The following is a 6,335-nucleotide window of genomic DNA, read 5'->3' as shown; positions in this document are numbered from 1 at the left end:
GCAGCAAACTAAAACTCCTTGGAGGAATTTTAGTTTGCTGCACCCCAAGTCATTTAAGGTGCATTACACCGCTGAATTTGCTACAACGGCTGGAATTAATACACAATACGCTGCTACAGCATGCAAACACCGACACTATTAAAGCAGTGCAAAAGCATTTGGCCCACTTTAAAGTGTCATGCACACATGCCCCTTGTTTCATCTACACACTGCCCTAGGCATTGCCCATCAATGCCCTTGAAGCTGGCCTGTTACACCTTACCTTTAATATTCATTGGATAAACAGCACTGGGAAAGTTTTTGCCCTGTTAGGGACAGGAACTCAGATTAGAACCCAGAATGACCAGTATCCACCTCAGTAATGCTTAGGCTCTCTGACTTGTATTTGTTTTTCCCTGGCCCTTGGGGGCATCTACAAAGAGAAGGCTGAAGAGAGACTGGGTAATTCCTAGCCATTAAGGGTACATACAGAAGTACAGCTCCCTGTTGTAACCCATGGCACTACACAGGAAGCATCATGAATTACAGTGATCCCCCAGACCCAACAAAAGTACTCTGTTGAGTCCAGGGGATTCTGGAATCCAGTTGCTGGCTACCACCAGCCTGCAGCCGATTTCCCCTAGGAATACCCCCCTTCCTCCCAGCCCTGATGCTGTTTGCAGAATGGGAGGGGGGAAGGGAGAGGAGGAAGGTCTTTTGGGGGATTCCCTAGCTGGCACTAGAGGGTAGATGGATTGGAGTTCCCCCTGCCAGCCCTCCCACCTGCCACCTCAGGGAGGGCTCCAATCCACCCAACCCCACCCTCCAACAGCATCTGAAAAAAACCCAAACCAAACTCCCTCTACCCCCTTTCCCCTCTCCTATTCCGAAAGCAGCGCCAGGGCTCAGCGGTGGTTCAGACAGAAGTTACTGAAGCCTCTCTGTTTTGCAGTGTCTTCATCTGAACCCTCATGCAATGTGGGTTCAGATTTTCATGGGATTGAGCCCTTTTAAAGCACTCTGCAGCTGTGCACTTCTGTTTGGTCATGGCTCTAGAGCACTTTCAGGGGACATTTTTCACCTGATCTGTCACTTCTGTCTTGGCAATTACAGTGTTTTGCTGGGAAACAGCAAATTCAAACTTCCTCTAGGTAGGAGTGCCCAAGAACATGGGTGTCTCAATCTGAGTGAGTGCCAGAAGGTAAGATGACTCTCCTCCTCTCTTTTGTTTCTAGCAAGTATACACTCAAGGGCAGTGTCTACATGTGACTAAATGTCTGAGCAGTAACTGCAGTTACTGCACAGTAGCATTGCCAAATGGCTTTTAGGTGATGCTGACTGCAGTAGCTCGTTACTACTGCACAGTAATGTCATGTCATGCTTCCTGCCATGTGATGCTACTGCGCAGTAGTAATGAGCGACTGCATAGTCAGCATCTCATGTAGGCAGCTTCTCAAGGCAATTCTGTTTCATTACTGGAGGAAATAGAATCCCAAACTGTGCATATATTACACAGCTATGTATACACAATGTTCACTCAGGAAGGGTAATTAGGATTTGGCCCAGTGTATTTCCTCTTGCTGAGTTTACTTTCAGAGATGACAGTCAGAAAGAGCTACCTCAGGTCACTTTAGGCTATTCAAGAATTTTTTCCTATTAAGTTGCAACTGGTATTATAAAGACCCACCATCGCTCTCATGAGCCAGACTGTTACATGTTGCAAGCCAAAGTGGTAAAGCCTAGGATGGATCTAAGATCTTGCCTGTGAAAGGATATACAGGAAACATAAGCCAAATTACTAGAAGTGTGATGTTGATACACAAATGATAAAATATATTTAAACTCTTTTCTGGATGTTCTTATTCAGAAATAAAGTGGCTTTACTTCATACAGGTGGTCTGAGACTCAGCCATTAGAAGTGACAAACTTGTTAAAACTGATATTGCATGTCCTATCTCATAGTGTATATTCCTTATCATGTTTTAGTCTATATATTTATATAGGCTTCTTCAGTAAACGAAGAATAGAATTTAATAACAGCCTCAAGATAGTCAAAATGTCACCAATTTGTCAAGTCGTTTAGAGCAAAGCATTCTTGCAAAACAATGTTTCAAATTACATTTTATTTAAGAAACTTTACATAGATTAAAACTAGTTATAAATATTTCATGTAGGAGTTATTAAAATCCAGAAGTCCATAGAAATCCAGTGGAATTAACCTATTCTATAAGTTCATGCTCTAATTTAAACACTTCCTCTATTATTTCTGTATAAATAGGTTTGTTGTATAAGCCATTAGCAGTTTTTCTTCAAGTGGCTGGAAAAGATCCATGTACAATATGAAGAGTAATTGTGCCACCTTGTGAAACAATATTATGATTGCAGTCTGATGCTTTTTGGAGGCATTTCATGCTAACTCAGCTTGTCTTCCAAAATTTATTCAGACAAATTCTTTTCTTACTTAAAGTATAAAGCCAGTTTAATAGAAAAGGCATTTGAAAGCAGCTGTATCTGTATTTGCTTTAAACGTTTAGCTACTGGAAATTCTATTCAGTTCTTTGAAAGCATTACCTTGTACTGTTGCTTTCTTGCATGATGTTGCTTTAGCAAATTGTGTGAAGACATTAAAAAGCACTTACAGAGTTTTTCCAACAGAGTTCTATCTTTGGAAAAATATAAGACCTCTATTATGATGTGTCCTGCCTAGGGAATCTAAAATTCTGAACAGATCCAACTATTCTAAAGGGAATGGAACATTTCTAAGAGGAAAAACTCACATTTCTCTGTATTTATCTTTCATTTATTCTGCTTAGGAAAAATCCTCTAACTTACATTTATTACTAGGTTTACTAGGTTTTCTGGGCTTTCATATATTTTTCTAACTTGGGATTTTTTAAAGCAAATTATTCTTTCTTCATAAATAGTATTCATAAATAGAGCTTTTAAAATGTATTTTTTCTTTTAATTACAATAAAAATTACCCCCCTCCAAAATGCCATGTTCCTGGGGATGAATGTTGAGGACCTGACACTGTCCTGTGCAAACAATTTTCAAGTTGCAGAAATGATATGTATTTGGAATATTTTCAATATATATTTTATTTCAATAAAAATAAATTGAATATTCTTTAGTTATTTAATTGACTGGTCTAAAACTCAGTCCTGAAAATATTCCTTTCTTCATTAACTTCAGCAGGACTGTACCACTATATTAAGTACATACAGGTGCAGATGAATGTTAGGGGTCTAAAATTGGAAAGAATAGATCTAATGACAAAATCCTCAGCTCTGTTATGCTGCTTTGTGCCACTCCAGCAATTTGTTTAACATTCTTGTGCAACTTCTTTACAACCTTCAGTGTAGACAGGCTGGCTGTACACCAAGAGTATACAGAACTATGCTTGCACTTCACTAAGTCCTAGCTTTTCCAAAAGCCCTTTTGGAAATATTACTGTTTGTGCAAATATACAGTAAATCTGATGTTGCATTTTAAGACTAGACCAGTGTCCTGTAGCTTGATGATTTGATATCAAGAGTTTGCTTTGCAAGGCATCTAGTCCAATGTACATAACTTCATATCACATATCCATGATGAACTTACCTCAACATACTGTAATAAAATAGACAGTTATTGTACTTAAAAACAAGTACATCAGGATAGTTACCTACTCCAGGAGTATTTATATGTAGGATGTCATATTTGAGGTGTGTCTGAAATTGGCTTCTTTCAGGCAAATAAAAAAGGCAAAGGAAGACCTTTTGACATCTCTCCATGCATCTATATACCCAGTTACCATGTAATTCAGATTAGCAGGTGTAATTTCTGAAGCTTCAGACACATGTTGCCAAGAACTGGCACCAGTTCTGCAAAACAAGTACTCATATGCTTTATTTTTGGCGTTTGGATAGTCCTATTATAATTTCCTCATGGCTCAGAAGTATACAGAAAAGTTTGGAATGAAGCTTTGGAAAGATTTACAGTGAGCCTAGAAACAAGACAATTTTTAGATATCTTACCAATAGCAGCATTGTTAGAAATGTCAAAAGATTCTGGAAGGTTAGTGTAGATGCACATCCAGCAGTACTGGTTTGAGTCACTGATATAGATTTGGAATATATTGCAATGAGTCATTACTATGGTAAGGATAAATGTGAGGTTGAGCCATGGAGCTCCAAACTCTTATTTATAGAAAAAAAGGCAGACTTCAGACTAACACAGATAAATACCTCTCCCTATAAGAGTTAACGATCTCCTCAATGTCTAAATACATTTAAAATAAACCTTTATTAGTTCTTAATTTAACTAATCTATTTCTGAAGAGGTGAAAATATTGAATAAAGAATTTATTCTGGAAAATTTTAGTTTGATTTTCCAGAGACGTTGCACATAATGAAAGCTGATGTTTCCCTTACACTGTGGAAAATCCTTGGGTATAATTAACCTTGTACTAAAAGTTTCAAGGAAGGATTTCCACACAAAGGGAACTTAAAAATATCTCACCTAAATATATGGAAAATCAATTTTCTTTTTGTCAGGGTGGGTGGATCATCCTAGTGGGAAAGTGAGCTTTCCCAGCCAACTGTTTTATATACAGGCTATTCTGATCAGTGCAACACTGTATACAGCCTTAGGAAGCTGAGGGCTTCATAGTGAGCTGGGTAGGCTGACTTGTTTACTATAAACATGTCCACAAAATAAAATTATACATGTTTTTCTACAAACCAAGGTTCCAAAATAGGTAAAAAAAAGAAGGCAGAGGAAGAAAATAAGTTATGGATTTCACAGTGCAGAAAAACTAAATTTGCTATCTAGGACAGTGATGGCCAACCTTTCAGCTCCATGGCTGGAAAATTTGCACAGGTTAGTCTGTGGGCCAAATCCTGGGTGGAGTTAACCCACAGGTGTGATCCACCATCCTGAACCAACCATGCACTGGTGCAGTTAATGATGCCACCACTCCCCCACCATCAAATGTCCATACTCATGGGGAACACCGTAGGCTGTATAATACAGTTCTGCAGGCCAGATTTGGCCTGGGGGGTCAGCACCACTGCTTTAAGAGAATGGTTAGTAAATGTACTGTGGTCTACTAGCTAAATGAAATCTGAAAAATCCAGTTCTACTCCTGCCTACCATAGCCATCCCCCACACAGTCTGCCCCTAGACATCCCTATTCCCACCTAGCAGTAACCTCACACAGTAACCACACTGCCAGTGGTTCTTTTACTGTCCACGTACACTTCCTTCCACTCTAAAGGGAATTGAATGAATTGAATGCTGTGCTAAGCCTTATTATGCTTTCATTCAGTTTAATTCAGTTCCATGCTGAGGAAACCAGAGGTTTCCTAAGATGTGATGTTCTGTAAAGAATCTGGCTTTATACCATCCAGTGGCAAATCTTGGAGGGTGCATCTACACATGAAATTAAGGTGAAGCGATAAACTCTGGAGCTGTTTGAGCCAGAGCCAACTGCTCCTGGGTGCAGCATCTACGCATACGCCAGGGAGATTCATATAAACAACAATCAGAAAATACAAGAAAAAGACCTCCCCACCTTAGCCTAATTGCCCAGAAAGTGGGAGATCTAGGTTCTAGGCTCCCTTTCCCAAAGGTGGATTAAAATTATATGTCTCCCATTTCCCAGCAAATTGTCCTAATCTTGACTGAAGCGTTGCTGAGAGCACCCAGCACTTAATCTGTTTCTTCTTGAATGTGACTGCCTTTCAGCTGTTTGGGAAGGGAAAATTATGGCCATGACCTTGTTACCTAGACCATTATTACCTTATTAAACACTGTTTCCTCTACATTCATTTTGGGCCTTTGTAAAGATTATTTGAACTGATGCTCGACTACATAAACAAAGTAGCAACAAGAAGGGTGTTGCATGGGGTTTGTGGTTGTTAATTGTCAGAAAGGGAGACAGCTCTTGGAATTGCAGGAAGGACTTTTATGGAAAGAAAAGGTGACGGTATATAATGATCTAGATATCATTACCCTAACAAATCCAGTCATTCAGACATGTCTTTTGCTTTCCTCCAATGCCTCCGAGTACAGGATGCAAGAGGAGAAAAGGGAGACTGGGATAGTAATGGTGTGATCTGGGAACCTAAGGGAAATAACCACATGAGAGCTAGAAAGAGTGGCATCCTTTGTGGCAGACTTGCTTAGATTCCAGTCACTGGGTCAGCCTCACACTCTCAACCCTTCTTTTTTCTAATAGACATAAATTATGGGGGAGTAAAACTCCACTTCGCTGGAGTTTAAGCTGAAAACTGAAAGTGGAAAATATTGTAGTTTTAGCTAAAAAAAGAAGCATGTAAGAAATCTAGATCCCTTTTCCCTGCAGCCCCCCCTGG

Source organism: Gavialis gangeticus, unplaced genomic scaffold (genome assembly GCF_001723915.1).
Source record: "Gavialis gangeticus isolate Ggan-Ray unplaced genomic scaffold, GavGan_comp1, whole genome shotgun sequence".
NCBI lineage: Eukaryota > Metazoa > Chordata > Crocodylia > Gavialidae > Gavialis > Gavialis gangeticus.
This window is presented reverse-complemented; position numbering follows the sequence as displayed.